A 21,376-nucleotide genomic window follows, 5' to 3' on the forward strand; every position below is an offset into this window, starting at 1 on the left:
CGACTAATTGTTGCAATGTGCTTTGAAATTTATTGCCTTTATGTATATATGCTATTTAAAGAGAAGAAGGAGTATAACAGAGAAGATAGGATTTAACAAATGAGTATGACTGCTGAATCATTATAGTATTATTTCCCTTGGTCTCTGGTGTCTTGGAGCAACTAGAAGAAAAGATGAAAAATCTTGAAACTGTAACCCATACTAAACTTTAACATGTGTTCTATAACTACTTGTTAAAATGTACTTAGAAATGTTTTGCTTTTTAGTATACATCTTATATTTCACAATATAAAAAAATGTTGAAACACAAAAAAAAATCTCTATGATTCTCTTTATTTTATTTTCTCTTAGGATAACTTCTGGTCTCAAAAAATTTGTCATTAGTATACTGTGGTTAAGCATGTAGCCGCTGGTGCCACACTGCCTGGATTTAAATTTTAGCTCCACTACTTCTAGGCTGTCCTCAAGTCATTTCACCTTTCAATGCCAGAGCTTCTTCATCTTTGCAATGGGCACAACATTTTCACATACCTTATTAGAACTATCATGAGGATTAAATGAGTCGATGCACGAGAAGCTCTTAGAACAGTGCCTGCCATGTACTGTGCCATAATAAATAAATTAAACAAATAAAGTCTTACCCCAACTTCTACATCATCTCTTTGGCCATGAAATTCTGAAAGTTTCTAATTTCTTCTATTTGCAGGCATACATACCACTTGACACTATATTCAGAATACATAATTTTGCTTCAGGGTAACTGTGTGGCATAGAAAGAAAGATTTGAGAACCAGATGAAACTTGATTTGAATCCTGCTTCTGCCATTTACTTAGCCAAGACCTTGGATATATAAATTAAACAACTGATGTTCAAATTCCTCTTCTGTAAAATGAAGACAATAGTAATATTTATTTGATAGGTTTGTGGGGGAAATTAAATCATATAGTGCATGTAAAGTACCTGATATGACAGGACTTGGCATGTAGTAGGCATTTAATAAAAGCAATTATAATTTTTATAGTACCCTACCCTAATATTGACTTTATTATGGCAGCTGTTGAAACATAGGCGGATTTTGTCTCTGCTGCTTGTTATCCTCCTGGAACGCAGAGGAACAGCAAGAACCGCATTAAAAAGGCCTGAGAGAAAAAGTAGTGTCAGCTAGTACATTAGAGACACGGTGAGCCTAGAAGGGCTAGAATAAAGGGATGCACATTGTTATTTGTTACAATAAATATTATAAACACTTAGATTTCTTTTAGCATTGAAATCTTCTTTTAGAGTTTGAAGGTTGTCTGCCAATGAGAATGAGTAAATAGAGCCTAAAACAATAGTATCCATCATCTGCCCCACTCTCCATCTAGGAAAGTCATCACTGCCTTTCACTCCTGGAAAATTGTACTTTCCACAGAGCTTCACTGATGAAGCTCCAGGGAAGTGGCCATTCCTTGAGGTCCTTGAGTCCTTGCAAAGGCATCATATGAAGTGAAATTTTAATAAAATCTCATGCATCACTGTACTTTAGAACTGCTTTGGGAGCAATACCTATTTTACTTTCCAGGTTTCAGAATGCCCTGCTCAGTTTTATTGATTTTTTTAAAGGAAAAGAAATATGGGGGATGGCATCTCATTTAAATACTTTGTGTAATGTTAATCAAACAAGACCATATAGGGCTAAAAATAGAGCTCAATTAATATAGATATTTTGGTCTCAAGGTTACTTTTCACATGGTATTAATTGTGAAGCTATATCAGACCAAAAGTGTTTTTTTTTTCTTACCAATTGCATTCCAGAAAAAAAAAGTATTAGATTTAAGTACTCTAGTTAAAAATCTTGGTCATTCTTGTAACATTCATTTGATCTTACTGGCCTGTTGAATTCTTTAGTAAAGTGAATGATCAATGTTAATGCAAAATTTTCTCAACTTAGAAAGGCACTTTCATCCCAGCTTCAGTTTCCCCTGTATGTGCTAGTTAAGTAAGCAGTTTTAACTCAGAATCTAAATACAGCCTGCAAAGCAGATTAGTTGGTATGAATCATGGGGCTTTCTTTCTGTCTCAAATAATTGCTCATATCTATTTCTTCCACTCTACAAACATTGTGATAATAATTGTGATCTTACCAGGATACACTGTTCTAGTGTCTGGATCACCAGCTCAGATATTGGGATACCATTTGCAGTTGGAGAAGTTCACTTCAGTTCTCAATCCGTTTCCCCTTGAGAAAAAATGACAATTGATAATAACTGTTCATATCTATTTTGCTTGAAGTTTATAAGAATAAATGAAACATGAATGGAAGCAGTTTGAGCATAAATACATAAATATGAGGAATTATGACTCCTAAGGAATTATTTAGGTATGCTGGTATTTGTGTTTATAGAAAGTTCCTTCATCCCCATAAATACATGCTCTACAAATCATCTACAGTCATCATCAAATTTAAACAGACACTCACGCACATACCCTCAGGTTATCTAACACACTTTTAAAAAGTGGTTACTCTTCACTGTGTATAGCCTGGCCAATACATTAATATACTTACACCTGGCATTCATCCATTTCTTCATTAGTTTATCAACAGATATTTATCGCGTACCTACTATGTGCCAGCTACTGTGCTAAATGCTTGGTTGGGAAAAATACTACTAATTAAGACAGGAATAGTTTTTGCCTCATGAGCTTAGGTCTAGTAAGGAAGACAACAAGCAGTTAAAATTAAAGTACTATAATGGGGGATTGTCAGAGTATAATAAACACCTAATAGGAGGGCAGAATCTGAGACATGGTGGGTAGGAAAGATAGAAAGGCTTTCCCAAGGAAGTTATGTTCACGCTGAGGTGTAAAGAATGTGTGACTGTAGCTTAGCAAAGACAAATGGGGACCAGTATTCCAGTCAGAAAGATATCACTGCAAAACTGTGCAGTATTTTGGTGGGTGGATCTGTCCACATTTAGAAATCATCCCATTTACAGGGAGCTTTGACTTCACCTAAATTCGGGGAAACTTCATTTAAAGAATTACTGGCTTTGTCCCTGGATACACTATATGAATGAAAGTCTGCCCTAGCATGAACTAATTTTGCTCTTTGGTTACCTTTCTAACTCCTAAAAGCCAAAATCTCAATCTTGAATGTTTTATTAGTGCTTTCTTATGGTTCTGAGTTGTTTATTCTGGTTACTACAACAGTGAATAATTGCACATTTGCGTTTAGCATGAATTTAAATGCTTTTAATGAGTTTCTGCATTTTTGGCTGGGTTAATTAGTCTATTAGTACAAAATTGTGTCCATCAAAAAACAGGCTATTTTATCTATATAAGCCCCAGCGAACATGTATAATTTTCTGATATTAACATAGATGCAGAAACCACAGATTTCTATGATTTGGATAGTGACCATTTATAAATTGTTTTAAGACCATTTAAATTACTTTCTAAAATTAATGGAAGTCAATTTCCTCCAAACGTTCTGGGAGTTTCTTCCTCACTGAGCTGTGGGTACTAAAGAGCTTTCAGTTGGATATGTTCATACTGTTCCTTGATGATTTTTAAGAATTTTCCTACAGTATTTTCAAAGCATCAAGCTATTACCTTGTATTTTCTTCAACCTAAAAACAGTTTACCCTCTAAGTTACAGGCATGCCTAGTTTTATTGTGTTTCAGGTTATTGCCCTTTGCAGATATAATGCTTTTACAAGTTGAAGGTTTGTAGCAACCCTGCATCAATCTAGTCTATTGACGCTATTTTTCCAACAGCATGTGCTCACATTCTATCCATGTAACATCTTGGTACTTCTCAAAATATTTCATACTTTTCCATTATTATCTTATCTGTTATGGGTGAACTGTGATCAGTGATCTTTGATGTTAGTATTTATTTTGGGGTCCCACAAACTACGCCCATGTAAGACAGCAAACGTAATCAATAAATGTATGTTTTGAAAGAAGTTCTGTGGACAAAATGCTTTGAAACAGCATTGCATTCTACAGAGAATTATTCTGTGAAGGGAAGAGTAAATCCATGTGGCAAACTTCATTGTTACCTTATTGTAAGAAATTGTCACAGCCACCCTATCTTCAGCAGCTACCACCTCGATCAGTTAGCAGCCATCAACATTGAGGCAAGACCCTCTGCTAACAAAAAAGATTATGACTTGGTGAAGGCTTAGATGATCATTAGCAGTTTTAGCAATAAAGTGTTTTTAAATTAAGATATGAACATTGTTTTTTAGGCATAATGCTATTGTACATTTAATAGAAGATATTATAGTGTAAAACAACTTTTATATGCACTAGGAAACCAAAAAATTTGTGTGATTCATTTTATTGCAGTATCCACTTCATTGCAGAGGTCTGAAACTAATCTGCTATATCTCCAAGGTATGCCTATAATGTGTGGACCCAATCCAAGCACACAAAGTTTACCTGAAAAGTAGAGAACATTTCGTGTAATTAACAAAGGGCCACAGTGACTCATTTACTAGTTTGACTATAAAGCTAATATCTGCAGATGCTATTGTTTTGAGGCACAGAAAATGAATATTTTAAAATGTGTCTTGGTGTACAGTTGACAATATATGTGGTGAAAGTTTATGATGTATAATTACATGTGCTTATCTCTGTGAGGCTTTATTAAAAAGGGGCACCTAAACACAACCCTTTCTCATTTTGGACTGTATAAGTTGATGTCTGACAAAACAGGGTTCTAAGTTGACATCATGTCTATCATATGGTTAACTTTAGTTTTGAATCCATAGTTATGAAGGAAATATGTGACATATAATCATAGCCACCATACAGATTCGCCATACATTAGTATTGTCCACTTTTGTTTCTGATCTTTTAAGAATACAGATATAATTGACCAGTTGAAGTTTACCTTGTGCCCCTCCTTGATCACATTTCCCTCCCTTTATCCCTGAGAAACTAACATCCTGAAGTTGATGTGGATTTTTCACATCCATGTATTTACACACGCATATGTATCTAGAGATAGTATAGTATTGGTTGGCATATTTTTTATATTTACAACATTTGTATCATACTGTATGTATCATTAAGCAACTTGAGATTGATCTGTATTGACATATATCTATTTATTTTAACAACTGTAGAGTATTTCACTTTATGTATGACTCTTTCTCAGTTGATTTGTCCATTTCCTTATTGATAGACTTTTTAGTTAGTTTCTCATTTTTCACTATTACAAAAAGTGCTCCAATTCAAATCATTGTGCATGTCTGTCTCCTATGTATGAGATATTTTTGTCACCTCAGTGGCATTACTTGGTTGTAGAGCATGTGCATCCTCAACTTTACTAAACGTTACCAAATTGCTCTTCAGAATTGTTGTACCACTTTTAACTCCCACAAGTAGTATATGTGGGTTTCTGATTCTTCACATCCTCCAGCATTTTATATCCTCAAACTTAAACATTTTACTAATTTGGTGAGTATGAAATGATTCTCACTGTGTTCTAATGTGCATTACCCCATTTACTAGTGAGGCTTAATGGCTTTCCATACATTTATTGGCCGTTTTTATTGGCTATTCTTCTGTGAATTGCCTATTCATATCCTTTTCACCTTTTCTATTTGGTTGTTAGTCTTTTCCTTATTGATTTGAAGGAGATTATCTTTTCTGGACACTAATCTCTTGTAGAGATTTATAAATATCTTTGTAAATAGGGTTTCTTAATCTGTGACCTGTCTTTTAATTTTGCTTATGCTGCCTTTGTTCAACAAAAGTTTAAATTTTAATTGAATAAAATTCATCAAGGCCCCTATTCTTTAAATATACAACTGTGTGGAAGAGAGTATCATTCCATACAACCTGGAATTCTTCTCATTAAATTAAAATGAAGCGACTTGAATTAAGACACCAGATTATATTATGACTTCAGTAATATAAGCTTGAGAGGTTGAAGTTATCTGTAAATGCACAGGAGTTGCCATAACTAAAATGTAAATCCAATAGACCATTAAAGAAACTAAGTAAGTAATCCAGTACATGTGCTTTCAGCCTAAAAAAGTAGTTTCATAGGAAATCTAAACGTTAGTCTCATTATTATCAATAACTGTATGCTTTGGACAAATCATTTCATCTCTCTTCTCATTTTTTCCATACACAGAGTTAGATAATTGGGTTAAATGCTCTCTAATGCCCATTCCAGATCTAAAAGTTCTAAGTTATGGGGAAATAAAGAATGGTTTTGATGAATTCTAATGATTTCAAATGTTCATCAGGAATTTTCCTAACTTCAGATGATGCAGAGTTTCTCAGGAATTCCATTAATATTACTTGGAGTCCTTCTGTTACTCATCTATAATTTGTTTAGAACATTGAGAGCCATTACTAGTGCTGAACAATTCCCATAGATGCTCTTGGAAAAACTAAGCTAAGAGAAGGGAAAGCAATAAAGAAAAAAGGCAGGCTGTAGAACATCAGAAAGGGGAGAGGAAGTGAGGATTGTGAGGTGTGTTTGGAGGAGAAGCTCCAGGACTGTAGTAGTTAGGTTCAGGTGTCAACTTGGCCAGATGATGGTGCCCAGTTCTGTTCCTATGGAATTAAATCATCAGCATGTGAACTACATCTATGGCTGATGTAGTCATACATCTGCAGTCAGATAAGGGGAGTGCCTTCCACAATGAGTGAGGCTTAAAAGGAGTCAGAAGAGAGGAGCTCAGAGTCCACTCAGAACTAGACATTTGGAGATGTAAAAAGGGGACATGCTCCAGGGAAAGCCATTTGAACCCAGAAACTGGGAGGGAAAGTGAGCAGATGTCGTCATGTGCCTTCCCAAGTGACAGACAATACCAGTGGAAAGCCAGCTGCCCTTCCTCTAAGGAATTATAAATCCATAACTAAAAAATCCCCTTTACAAAAGCCACTCTATTTCTGCTATATTCCATTCCATCAGCCTTAGTAAATTAAAAGAAGGACGATTCTGTGACATCAAAGCCATAGATTATTGATATATAGCATATATTCATAAAACATGTAATCATCCAAAGTATACAATCAGTGGTTCACAATGTCATCATATGGCGGGGCATTCATCGTCACAATCAACTTTTTCTCTTTTTTGTGAAAAGTAACATATGCAAAAAAGCAAAAAATTCCAAAGCGCATAACAACAACTAGTTGTAGAACAGATTTCAGAGTTTGGAATGGGTTACAATTCCACAATTTTAGTATTTTACTTGTAGCTGTTCTAAGATACTGGAGACTAAAAGAAATTTCAAAATAATGATCCAGCAATCATACTCATTTGTTAACTTTCTGTGTATAACTCTACCATCACCTTTGATCTTTCTCCCACTCTTTATGGGTATTTAGGCTATGCCCATTCCAACTTTCTCATGTTGAAATGTGCTGCTGATAATATAGGATAGGGAGATGGAACTAGTCAATGTTCTGAAGAGGCTGGCCCCTCTACAGTTCAGGACCTGTCTGGACCAGGGACCCATTCAGAAGCTGCAGGTCCCTGGGAAGTTACCTTAGTGCATGGAACCTTTGTAGAATTTTTTTTATTTCTTTTTTTATAAACATTTTTATTGTTAAATATAACATATATGCAAAGAAAAGGGAATAAAAGCATTGCTTTTCAAAGTACATTTTAATAAGTAGATACAGAACAAATTTCAAAGTTTGATGTGGGTTACCATTCCACTACGTCATATTCTTCCTTCTAGCTGCTCCAAAACACTGGAAGCTAGAATTTTTTCTTCTTTTTTGTGAAAAATAACATATATACTAAAAAGCAATATGTTTCAAAGCACATTGCAACAATTAATTGTAGAACAGATTTCAGAGTTTGGTATGGGTTACAATTCCATCATTTTATGTTTTTACTTCTAGATGCTCTAAGGTACTGGAGACTAAAAGAAATATCAATATAATGATTCAGCAATCATACTCATTTGTTAAACCCTCACTTCTCTGTACAACTCCACCATCACCTTTGATCTTTCTCACACTCTTTAGGGGTATTTGGGCTATGCTCATTCTAACTTTTACCCATTCTAACTTCTGACAGAAGGGGCTATCAATAATATAGGATAAGGGGATGAAACTAGTTGATGTTCTGGAGAGGCTGTTCCCTCCACATTTCAGGACTTATCTGGTCCAGGGACCCATCTGGAGGTTGTAGGTTTCTGGAAAGTTACCCCAGTGCATGGGAACTTTGTAGAATCTTATATAATGCCCTAGGTATTGGCAGGATTGGTTTTGATTGGGTTTGGCAAGCTATGATAGGTAGCATTGTCTAACTGAAGCTCGCATAAGAGTGACCTCCAGAGTAGCCTCCCGACTCTATTTGAACTCTCTCAACCACTGATACCTTATTTGTTACATTTCTTTTCCCCCTTTTGGTCAGGACAGCATTGTTGATCCCACGATGCCAGGGCCAGGCTTATCCCTGGGAGTTATCTCCCATGCTGCCAGGGAGAGTTTCACCCCTGGATGCCATGTCCCACACAGAGTGGAAAGCAATGATATCACTTGCAGAGTTGGGCTTAGAGAGAGCAAAGCCGTAGATTATTGACCTGTATTCTGAAAGTTCAGAAAAATTGCCTTTACTCCTATACAGAGCATAAGGTCTAATATGTGGATCTTGGTCACATGCATCCATCAGCAGAATCTGACATACATGTCACTCCCCTTTGTATTTAAAAATGGCCCTTTTGCAGCTATTGATCTCTCTTAGGAAATGACTTTCTTATGTATGCTGCGTCCATGTGAAAACTCTTTCCTGATTTGCAGTCACAGTCACTACTGGAAGATTTCCTTCGCTGTGTGATAGCCTCTGATACTCTGGACCCAAAATCCTTGCTCAAGGACAATCATCCTATCTTTTGAGGTCTGGTACCAATCACAAACAGTATCTCAGGTATGTCTGAGGTGAATATCTTTAAATAAGTTGTCTATTTTCCATTGCTGATTTCTTTTTCATGGTTATCTTTCACTTTACAGTTTTTCTGCCACACGATTCCCCCCCCCCCCATCTGTTGGTGGCCTCGATTCTTTAGAAGATCTCAGTGTGTGTAGTATTATTGTAACACCAGGTAATGCTGATGAAAGTATGAAAGAAGTAAGTTTCCAAGTTTCGTAGAAATAGAAAATGATAGGCATGGTTGCTTCAATCCTCTGTACCCTTTTACATTAAATCAATACCCAAAGGAACTCTAGCCTTTTACAGAATTCAGTTTGTACTCTTTACACTCTGTGCCTTTGCTCCAGCGATTCCTTTTGCCTGAGATGTTCTTGCCTCTTTTTTACCTCCCCATTTGCCTGACTTATTCTTTAAGACCCAGCTCAAATATGACTTACCAAAGAGGTCATCCCTTCCCCCCAGAATAATTAGTCACTCCAATTTTTAGTGCTTTTTATACTATCATATTGTATCATGACTACTTGTTTACATCTGTTCTCTAAGTCCCTAAACAAGACACTACATATATTTTGGAACCTTCTTGGAGCTGGAGACTTAACTTTAGTTGTAATTCAAATATACCATTTTCAGAACCGTAACCATGTTCTTCCTTGTAAATTGTTCTATTCACAATTTTAATACACAAATAATGAGAAGAGAGAGATTGGATCTAAGGAGTGACTTAATAGTGGACAATAAAAAGATAAAACAACTTTGTGTTATCACAGGCCTCTTGGTATAAAGCTTGGTTTGGGGAGAATAAAAAACAACAATCTTGGACATAAGCCTTTGCCTTGTGTAAAGGACGATGAATGTGATTTTTCATTGCTGCTCAGTAGAACTCAGTACTACAGCAGTGACAGCAATCTTGGTACATGTGGATCTAGCATCATTACTTTAGGTAATGTACTGTAAACTTTCTTTCTGACAGTGTTATAGATGCTATCAGAAGTGGGCATGCCAGCATCAACACTTGTTAAAATTTTGGTGACTGGTTCATTGTGTTTTCAACAGCTGCACATAAATCACCTCCTCCCCTGTAATAGAATAGCTAGTGCTATTTTCTGATATTTTCAGGTAAGTAAAGCAGTATATCTGTTAATAAACTTAGTAAAACTCTCATGAACATTGTCACTCATTCTGTCATCTTTATCTCCATTTCTTTTTGGTCAGTAGGAGCAAAACATGCCAGAAAATTTTGAAGAAAATATTGACTAGCCTTAGGTAATTAAAAACAACTGAAGGACAGTGCAATGGTGGCTCCATGGCAGAATTCTCACCTGCCATGCCAGAGATCAGGGTTCAATTCCCGGAGCCTGCCCATGCGAAAAAAAAAACAACAAAACAACTTAAAACGTATTGATGTTTATATCATATACCAAGGATATTAAGAGCCTATCATAAATGTATACTCTATGGTATGTTGAGAGGGATATAAAGTTAGTAGTTGTCTCTAGTTCTGAAAAATGTGAGACAGTATACAAAATGAAGATCTACCAATTCAACAGCTCAATATGGTGATAGGGACTGCAAGTGCTTGGAGAATACAAATTAAGGAGAGGTCATTGTGATATAGGGTCATTCCCAGTAGGCCTTTTCAGTCTTGCTAGACTATTTACTATCCCACCCAAATCCAATCGCTAGAGTTTGGGGCCTACTCTTCCTACTATATTGAGTAGCAGATCTCTGAGAGTTTTACAAATGTTGCAAACTTTGAAATTTCTTTCCAAAGTTGTACATGTTATTCTTTATATTGAATTGGTTGTGCTTTTCAAATTCCACTTTTATCGTTAAATATTGGAACTTGTTCTCCAATTAATTCAGTAGATCAGGGGCATTTTGTAACTCATTTACATATAGAAGTAATCTACCCATATTCTATCCCATTCACTTTCCCATCCCAGGATCAGAAGGGGCTATGTAAAGAATCTTAGCTTTTTGTTCTCCTAGCTCTTGAATTAAAAGCAAGAGGGGGAAGGAAATTAGTCTATATATCAGTATACTGATGGTATTAGCTTGTTAAGCTGCCATTATGCAATATACCAGAAATGGAATGGCTTTTAAAAAGGGAATTTCGTAAGTTGCAAGTTTAAAGTTCTAAGGCTGTGAAAATGTCTAAATTAAGGCACCAATAAGACCTTCACTCAAGAAAGACTGATGCTGTCTGGAACACATCTGTCAGCCGAGAAGGCACATGGCTGGCATCTGCTGGTCCTTGTTCTGGGTTCTATTGCTTCCAGCTCTTGATGCCAGTAGTTTTCTCTCTAAGCATCTGTGGGCCTTCACTTAGCTCATTTGGGACAAAACTCTGGGTTTCATCTCTCAGCTTAGCATCTGTTGGGGCCAGAGATTTCTTCTTTTCGGATTCTGGCTATTTCTGTGAGTCCTTGTTTAGCACCCAAGCTATTTCTGTCTTGATCTCCAAATGTCTACATCACTCTGCCATTCACCTCTGAGCTTTCTCCAAAATGTTTCCTCTGTTAAAGAACTCCAGTAAACTAATGAAGACTCACCTTGGATGGGTGGAGTCACATCTCCATCAAGTCAAAAGGTCACACCCACAATTGGGCACACCACATCTCATTGGAGATAATCTAATCAACAATTCCCACCCTACAATATTGAATCAGGATTTAAACAAACAGCTGCCCCCACAAAATTGGATCAGGATTAAAACATGACTTCTCTGGGATACATAATATTTTCAAAACGGCACACTGATTTTCCTACACTGTTGACGCCTAATGAAGCAGCTTATCCTTGCTTTAGGGAGCAAAAGGTACTAGTCTAGTTTTCAACTACCTGCTTCAGTGTGCAGGGCTCCTACAAAGGTTAGCAATACCTTTGGGCACCTGAGACAAGGGAAACAATCCAGGGAGTGTCAAGAGAGGCAACTAACAGTGGTCTTACTACCAAAGTTTAGCCATCTCTCTCCATCCACATTCTTCGAAACAAGGACTTAAAGATAAAAGCTTCAATTTTATGTTGAAGAGTCTAAAGAAAAACACAATGATGGGTCTAAGCAAGAAGTAATTGAGGTATAAGTCAAATCTTGATTCTTTAGGAGCTCATTATCTGGCATTCAGGTTATCCATACCCTTGATGTTCTTTAGTCTCTGTTCTGCTGTCTGACTTTTGGCAATTTTACTGCTCATTAGTTCTTTTACCAGAGGGTGGGCAGGCAAGGAATAAGAGAATAATGCTTTTATCAGTCAATCTTGCTACCTATTTTTAGTGCTCTGGTGAAGATTCTGATGGGAAAGGAGGCAGAAACTATGGGCCAAAATTAGAGGTTTGAAGTCTGTGTGAATTTCATTTTTCTTTACAGTCTCTATCCCCTGTGAAAAGGTGAACTAATTGTATCACTTTTGGAAAAAATTCCTGACAAAGGAGGAAAATCTTCCTGATAAAGGAGGAAAATCATCCCCTTAAAAACTGCTGAAAACTGATTTTCAGACCACCTTTAATCACTATATTAGGCCAAAAAATATACTATATCAAGCAAACTCCCATTGGTCCCTAGAAAGGGGCAGGCTGAACAATCTGATGTGGCATTTTCAATGATTTGTTGTGGATTTTTTTGTGTGTGGTAGTCAGCATTTTTCATTTTTTGAATTGCCTCTAAAAAATTCATTATTCATTAATACTATTGTATATATTTGGCCTCTCCCACACTTATCCCAGCTCCTATAGTAATCCCTTTTGCTAAAATGACTGTGTTGTGTTCCATTTAATTCATTTTGTTAGTCCCAAACTAATCATTTGGGGTTGGTAATTAAGTCATATATATCATTTTCTGGCTTATTTACAAAGTACAGATCTAATGATGTTATAGTAAATGTTTTTTGAAAGGTAAAGTGTTTTGACCACAGTTACACGGGCTTGAAACTCAAAGGGCTATCTTTTATTGTGGTCCAGGAAGCAATAAAAGTGACTTTTATTTTAATAAAATATGAGTGTGTAATATAGCTGTGGTTTACTTACAGTGAGGGAAAATGACGTCAGAGGCTTAAAAGAATCAGTTAATAAAAGCCCAGGTAATCTTCAAGAAGAAAACAATTTGAAAACTGAAGAAATGTAATTGTGTTTTAATAAAACAATTTTAAAATAATATATTGGGCAGATCTATTTTTAGAATTAAATAATAAGCAATAATAAAAGTTAGAAGACCCTTTAGTTTTTTTAATATAAATTCTTGACTTTTCTAATATTATCCATGATCCATCAAGTAAAATGGTTTGTGCCAAATATACCCAAAAGCCAATATTCTGATATATTTAGAGGGAGTCTAGAAGCGACAGATATGCCCCATAAGTGAGGCCAACCCCGACTTCATTATTTGTGAGTAAACGTCATATTTTGGCGTAATTGGCTCCATCCTTGCAGAACTAAAAAAGAATTATAATACAGAGAAAACAGCTGTACTATTTTTTTTAAAACTTAAATCCTACCTTTTTGGTCTTAATTAATGTTAAATTTGGAAGGATTGCAATTAGGGCTCAGTTTGCTTAGAAGTTTGTTGTTGAGAACTGCCTGAGTACCGTGTTGTTTCCTCACATCTTGCTTCCAGGATTTATTTCTAAATAATTATGCAGTGGCACAAGCTGAGGCAACTACTTGGTTCTTCATAACCCTCAGTAATTCTTAAAAATGCAATTCTGCTGTTGACTAAAAGCCACAATGAGTGTCCTAATCCCTGGAGTGGTGGTTGGGAGACCCAACTCTATCACTGGCTTGCTGTGAAATGTTAAACAAGACAGCCTCCTGAGCTTTAGTTCCATGTATTAAGTGTATAGTCATGCCTTGTCTCTTTACCTCACAAAGTAGTTGTGAGATGGAAAGTTAATGGCACCCTCTGAGTATTTATTAAAATAAGAAAATCAAGCATCTATTTAGTGAGAGCAGTCAATGAATACTCCTGCTTTTTGCAGCTTTTTCAAATGTATCTGCATCATGTCTGTAAGCCTCAACTTCTCACTGTATCAGAAGGGACAGTACTTTTGGTAATGCAATTCACCTCTTTGCTGAAAGGCAGAAACAACTTTTTTTTTTTTTTGAAGTAGCTTGCTAAAGGATATCTGGGAAGCAGCAACAGATATTTTTGCCATTTTGCTCTAAATCATTTTGTTGACCATAAGGCAGAACGGCAGCCAGCTCAGATGGGAGAACTGTAGTCATTATCCAAAGGTCAGACTCGATAAGCAGACTCTCTGCTATTTTTCCCCCTAAATCCCATATGTCTGGAGGGGCATATGAATAGCAGGGGAAGCCAGAAATCTTGTTGCCAAAAAATATTAAGTGATTTTATGCAAATAGAACTGCTGTATTTTGGGCATAATGACAGGTTCCCTGTCTTCAAGGCAATTTTAGTCTAAGAAAGTAAGGCAGCAGCAGGAACTTCAAACAGAATCCGTATCTGTCTTTTCGCTTGGCTGAAAGTAGGTGTTACATAGATACCATCTAGATGATTGGATGAATGAATGGGTGGATAAATGAGTAATGAATGAACAATGAACTTTGTAGGTAATTCCTTGGAGTTACTATTTCGAAAAGCAGAGGTGACAAATTGAAAACAGTTAGCAGTGTAACTTAGAGTCAAGCATATACTTCCACCAGAAATCTAAATACTCGAAATGTAGACAAAGGGTGGGGAATTCATTTATTATTTTTATCAGTTTTTATGGAAAATTAAAAAAAAACTTAAAATTGGTTATTCTGTCTCTTTTACAGGAAGTTATGTCCCAATGAATTAAGATATTATGTTATCTTTAATAATTTATCATAATGATCATAATATTTTTAAACCAATGTGATTTATTTCCTGCCAAAATATCTTAGAAGTAATATTTATACTTTTCTATTAATTGATGATAAGCCATGTATCAGGACAAAATTTATTCCAATACCAACCCCACAGCTGTTGGATTCCAATACCAACATGGTACTGGGGAAAGATTTCCACCTTCTTCACACACTCATGCAATGACTTTGAGCAAATTACAGCAGTTCCCCTGAGCTTCAGTTTCCTCATCTTCAAACCAATGGCATTCATTTCTTCCAATATCTCCAAATCTCTGATTTTCTGAAATCTCTTCTTAATATCATAGGGATATTGTGGAATCACTTGGTTAGCTGTTAAGCTCTATAATGATGTCAAGTATTATTTGGGCAGTTTCTGGCATATTGGTGTGGAGGGTAAAGTACAGTCCCTTGAATGTTGGCCAGTACTCCTAAGAACATTCAACTTAAGGATATTTATGTGAAAGATTCCTCATAGTTACCATCAGACAAAATGTATGTAACATGACAGCTGAATAGATTGTACGGGGCAACTTTAGACTCCATTCAGATCATACTGCTCTTTTGAAGACTTCATTTCTATTTGCTAAACTACATTGCACATACCATGCATTGCTCTAGTTTTCAGTGACCAGAATAGAGTTATTTCTTCGATAGACCCACATAGCACTTGAGAAGCACCCAAGTTGTTAGAGGCTTTGCTTTAATATTATTATCACTCCCACTAAACTGTAAAATGGCTGTTTCAATTTGGAGGATTATTATCCTACTAAACACAAACCAATTCACCATCCTGTAAAATGTAACTATCTTTAAGAGCAATTGGCAAGCCACATCCATTCTCTGTGTGCATGGTGAGGTTGTAAATGTGTCACCAAATGCTCAATCAGGTTGTCAATGAAGCACAATCCTAACTCCAAGGGGAAAGAAACTATTAAGAACGGGCTTAAAAAGACATTTTGTAGATGTATTAAAATAGAAAACATAAGCTGATTAGGCAAAGTTCCAAAGATTCATTAGTTTATTAAAGGAGATTGAAATGAATGTTTGAGAGATTTAAATAAATTAACCTTTAATGAGTAACCAGGGACCAAGGAAAAAGAATGACAGAGGATTAGGGGTATTTTGCCTGATTGTTGCATAATGCACACTGATTAGGTTTTTTCTGAATGCTCATTGCTGTATAACAATACTAATAAATAAAAAAGATCAAATTTAAAATATCTCTAGATTGTAATTGCTGCCTGCTCTTATGTGTACACAAATACCATGCTTGGATTTAATAGCAGTCCCTGTAACTTTGGCAGAGAGAAACAGAAATTTTAGTCATTACATTTTGAAACATCTCATATGTGAGCAAAGCCTTGGTCAATTTGAGTAATTTATTCCTAACATGTTGGACACGCTTTTAGCATTTCAGCATTAGATTCTTATTCTGAGTTTCACAACACTCGTACTCTAAATAATATTAATTGATGACAAGTCATCATTTTGATGGTGTATTGGTATTTAAATATCTTGTTAAATTTTTTTTTATTTCCTTGCAAGTTCTGATTTATAATTAGCAAAATTTTTAAGGAGGCATTTTGTTTTAGAGCAGTGTTGGAAATGCTTTCTCAGGGTGCCTTATCTCTACTATAAGTTTCATATAGGTGATACTAAGAAGGAATTCTTCCAGGGCTCCTTGCTCTCCCCTACCCCTATTCCTGAATTTTATTTTGGGTTTCTATTGGTGTTTTTCATCTAGACTTTTAAAAAATTTATTTTAAACTCAGAGCTTAGAGATCACATGTTTTACCTCCTCATTTATCAGTGACATACCTGAGATTGCCTAATAAATAGATGAAAGAGCAGAGACCAGAGTCTGTCTTTGTAACCTGTTTTTATACAATTTTACCTGTCTCCTTTGCATTCTTTTATATTTTACCAGATCCTTCCTAAAGTTCAGTGGACTCAATGAGGACAGATGACATAGGCAAACCACACTGCAGCCTGACTTTATTAAATGTAGTTATAGTTTAGACACTGTGCTCAAACTAAAACTACATTTATAGAAAGAAAATTAGAAGAGATTGCTGACAAAAACAATCTACCACTGAACTACCCTCGCACCTATATTATCTAATTTTAACTTAAAAAAAAGAAATCACCTTGGGCAGTGAATACACATTTTCTGGCCTTAAGTTATAAACCATTCAGAGCAGTGGTTCTCAACACTGGCAGCATATTACAATCACCTGGTGGCTGTTTACAAACAATAGCTCCTAGACCTTACCCTGACCAAATAAATCAGAATTTCTGGGGGTGGAGTCCAAGCACGGTTATGTTATTTTTACAGTTCCTCAGGTGACCTTAATATGTAAGGATGAGAAGCATTGCCTTTAGTCTCAATCTCGTCTTGGAACACTCCTACCAAATCTAGGTGGTAGGGAGAGATTGGGTTGAGGCAGGCAAGCAGCTGGTAAAAAAACAAACATGGAAGCTGCTTTTGGCATTTTTTGATTTTTAGAAATCCATATTTGGGACATGTGTACCACAGAAATGAGGACTCTCAAATAGAATTGCTACTACGTGGACATGTTTGGCAATTGCTCAAGAGGCCCAGATGCTTGATCAGAGACTCAAGACTTTAGACCATTGCTATTTTTTTTTCCTCTTTCACCCATCATGCCGACCTTTTTCCAGGAAATTCTGGGCCTGTAAACATACTAAACATGTGGCTCACAATCCATAACTGAACCAAATCTGTCTCCAGGGGATGATTTTCCCAAGCCTAACTGGGTTCCCTTTAAAAAAAATAACAACAGAACTGCCAAAATAAAAGATGGAGATGGGTTTAATTGGAAGGAAGTACAAGTGGAAGTTTCAAGAGTAATACCTTGGCTTTTGAGACCCATTCCACGATCCTGGTGATATGGTTGAATTGAGATTAGGTATAACTCTTTTCCAGGTTTGGCTTTCTTCTTACAGGCAGTTTTGGAAACTTACTACACTTTCACACTAATGCTACCTGGTACAATAGCTTCTTATATTGTTTAGTCAGAGTAAGTGGGTTGCACACTTACAGCCCCTGAGATTCCCAGATCTCCTAGGTGTTAAGCATCTGCAATTTTTAAGGCCTAAATCCCATGATGTAATCTGACTCTAAATCCTAAACACTGCTATTAATTTGTTGCAGAGACACTTTCATGTTGAAAATGTTCATGGAATTGAATTTCAGCAATGGCAACTCAGTCCACCACATCTCAGTCTTCTAAGAGCCCCGATTTGTTGTCTATTATTTGCCTCAGAGCTTCTTCCTGAAATAAATTTACTTTAAAGTTAAAGATGATTAGAGTGCTTCCTCTACAAGAGACAATTACATTACTATATTCTTTGGCTGGGAGAAAAACAATGTAGCATTAATTTTTCCAAGCTTTCTTTGAGCATAGTTAAAAGGAGAATTGTCAGCTTAATTCAGCATATTAAAATAACCAAATGACAATTACTATTAAAATGCAACATTTTCTAATAAGACCATTTTAAGGAGTTGTTTGGGAGAAGAAAAGAAAGGGGAAGGATGAAGGGAGAAAAGAAGGAATCTATTAAGTATTTTTGACCTTCAAAGACATTTCTGTCAGTGAATGCTGGGGACAAAATAAGCCAAATCTGAGACCTGTTATTAAACTGTCCCCCCCCCCCCGTCTTTAGCCCAATTGCAGCTTATTCTGCCTCTTAGACTATTATGCTTATTTTTTTTCCTGGACGAATTAATATCTTTTGATGGGCTTTGTTAAGAATACATAGTAAAGGTCAAGTATAAGCCATTTGCTGATGTTTTCTGGAAGCGTTTAGGCCATGGTACATAGAGATTGGAAGCAGTTTAATTTTCAGCATAGCTTTATGGATATGCTCCCAATGGATTGTTCTTTTTCTCATGCCAAAACTCAAGAACCTTGCAGAATTATCAGTACTGTGTCTTAAGACATTTAAACTGGATTCATCTTGGACTCCCCCCTTCCCTCCAACTCCCAAAGCCAGACACCAAAGCCAGATGATTCTACTTCATATAAATATATGTCTGATACTCATTTATTTCTTTCTATCCCACTGTTATTGCCTTAGTTCAGGCCAACATCATCTCTCCACTGTATCACTGTAGTAGTCTCCTAACTGGTCTATCTACCTCTGGTGCCTTCTCACATCCAGTACATCATTCATCCTGTCATAATAGCCATCTTTCTACGGCACAAATCAGATAATGACAGCCTCCCACCCAGAATACATGCACAAACCCACAAATATTCAGAAAGAACTCTGAGATCCTGCAGTAAGTGCTCTGATAAAAAGGCTTTGTGTACTCCTATGGAGAGAGCCTTTGGGAATTAGGGAAAATTTCACTGGAGAGGTGACATTTGAGCAGAGTCTTAAAGGATGAGTGAAAGCTCTCCAGGTGGAGAAAAGGAAAAATTGTATTTCAAGCAGAGGGAATGGTTTGTATAGAAGCACAAGAGACATGAAAAGGCATAGCATGTTTTAGGAATATTTGAAGTTTATTGTGAAAAAAGCAAACGATGTTTAGGGGAAGTGGCAAGAAATGAAGCTGGTGCAGTAATTTGGACACAATTTTCTGCTTATACATCTGCCTTCCTTTCTGGATTGTAATCTTTAGAAAAGAAACTGTGTCTTGTCAAGCACTGAAAACCTAGGGCCTAGTCTACTACAGGGCACGTAGAGTAGTTTGAATGAATTGGATGAATAAGGAGAGAAACAATCAATATTAATTCATTGATTCATTTATTCAACATGCATTGAATATCTCAGTTAGGCTCCAGGTTGGAGGAAAATTAAGGCCCTACTTATTCTTCTGTACAATAGCAATAGTAAGACTTGTTTCAAATATATATTAGTTCTTCTTTGCAGGCTTTTTTTCCTCTATAGCCACCCCATCTTCTCAAGGAGTAGATTCTAGCTTTCTCTTCAGTAATAGCTTGACTTAAGCTCAGGGACCTGTATAAAGAAGATATTCACTTATTAACAGTCTGTGTTGATAGTCCTGAGGTGGGATTGTTATAGGGGAGATACGTGTCTATAAACATGCATTACATATTACAGGAACTTCTGTTTACTCCTCAGTGTTTAGTTTCATGGCCTACAGCAGGGGTGTTTATCATATATTCTTGAAAAAATAGTTCAAATGGAGAGCAAAGGTTAGAAATGCTGAAAGCATAACTCTAAAACATTAATGCTACAGAATAGCCATATTAATGGGGTGGTAGGGGGGAGAAGGGAGGATAAAAATTTGGAAAATTTTAAATGGAGATTTACTGTATTTATGTAGTTCTATCTTTAGGGAATGCTAAATCACAGACTCATCATTGGTTAATTAGAAGGTAATTAAAATTGTAGCGCAGTGATTGGATAATTAGTTAATAAAGATTAAATAAAGAAAATCTGGTGAAATCAGTGTGAACATTTTGGGAAAAGCAAAGATACAAATGTAATTCATGCAGTGCATCATTCTTAAGGGACACCAGTATCCTTCTAACATTAATTGATAAATTTAACTCCCTAAAGACCAGAAGAATTCCAGCTCTTACTCTCCCCTTCACTGAAATGCAGATTCATCTGGCAACTACTGCAATTTTCATTCACTTACAACATGTGAAATTCTTTTGCTGAACCTTGTTTACAACTTATTTACTGGCATCTTAGGAATCTATTAGAGGAAATTGGTGTACTCTGTGTGTAGTAACTGTTTCTACTGAAAGAACTGGCTCAGCCGAGGCTCCAGACCAGATCTGGCTGACGAGCTAGTTTTCAAAACCAGTGGAGTGGTTTCTGCAGGGAGAACTGTGCTTGCTTGTGATAATTGCCTCAGCTTTATGAAATTAATCAGCCTGAAGGGAAGACCTCATTACAGATCTGACAAGATAAACTCCAATTTCAATACCAGAACAACTTTCTATCCTCAGGCTCTGAAATTTACAATTATTTATTTTACTTAGACAGAGACACCCATAATACAGTACCTCTGGGCACATTCTCTGGCAAGTATTAAAGAGATAAACCAATGGTCAGTCTGGTAGAAACCTGCCCTTTTCCTGTACTCAATGGAAAATTGGTCAACAGGAACTGCAACATGGCCTAGAGCCAGCTCAAAGCAGGCACTGATTTATAACCATCTTTCCAATCCCCCCTCCCCAAAGATGTAGAGAGAAGGGTAGTTGCAGTAACTGTTCCTGAGGCTAACTACAGCAAAATAAGGGCTTCTATTTTCAGTTCCTCAGAAGACTGCCAGACTTTATCATAAGGAATATGATAGTTCAGCCATCTACCATCTGTCACTTTGAACTGTTCTATCAAATCAACATTTTTTGAACATTGTTTTCATTGAGGAATGTGATTTTTCTATGTTTCCCAAGCCTTGAACTTTTCAAGGAGAAAAGGAGTCATAAAACATTCTTCTCCCAAAGTTGGAAATAGTTAGTTTGCTTTTCAAGTTTATGGAACTCAAGCACGGTATCAGATTTAATTCAGACTTTTCTCAAATAATTCACCTTTAGCAGGCCTGGGAGACATTAGTCCCACAGGACAAAGAAAGATCATTCTGAATGTAGGAAAATATGGATTTGGAAAGAAATGATCTTTCTCTATTCCTGCTC

General features: G+C 36.3%; 1 protein-coding gene across 13 annotated transcripts in view; it reads left to right on the plus strand.

The window, feature by feature from the left end:
- Positions 1 to 21,376, plus strand: part of ENOX2 (ecto-NOX disulfide-thiol exchanger 2) — a 459,417-nt gene that overhangs the window by 161,916 nt on the left and 276,125 nt on the right. For 2 of the 13 annotated variants that reach the window (XM_077145026.1, XM_077145024.1), the window contains one exon: positions 8,765 to 8,891. The exons of 9 other annotated variants lie outside the window; for them this stretch is intronic. The gene's annotated coding sequence lies outside the window, so the exon portion shown is untranslated. Of the gene's footprint in view, positions 1 to 8,764; positions 8,892 to 8,974; positions 9,093 to 21,376 lie in introns of those variants that run through there. 2 more of the 13 variants (XM_077145025.1, XM_077145036.1) reach the window with 2 other exon arrangements.

The sequence above is a fragment of the Tamandua tetradactyla genome, chromosome X, assembly GCF_023851605.1.
Source record: "Tamandua tetradactyla isolate mTamTet1 chromosome X, mTamTet1.pri, whole genome shotgun sequence".
Classification (NCBI taxonomy): domain Eukaryota; kingdom Metazoa; phylum Chordata; class Mammalia; order Pilosa; family Myrmecophagidae; genus Tamandua; species Tamandua tetradactyla.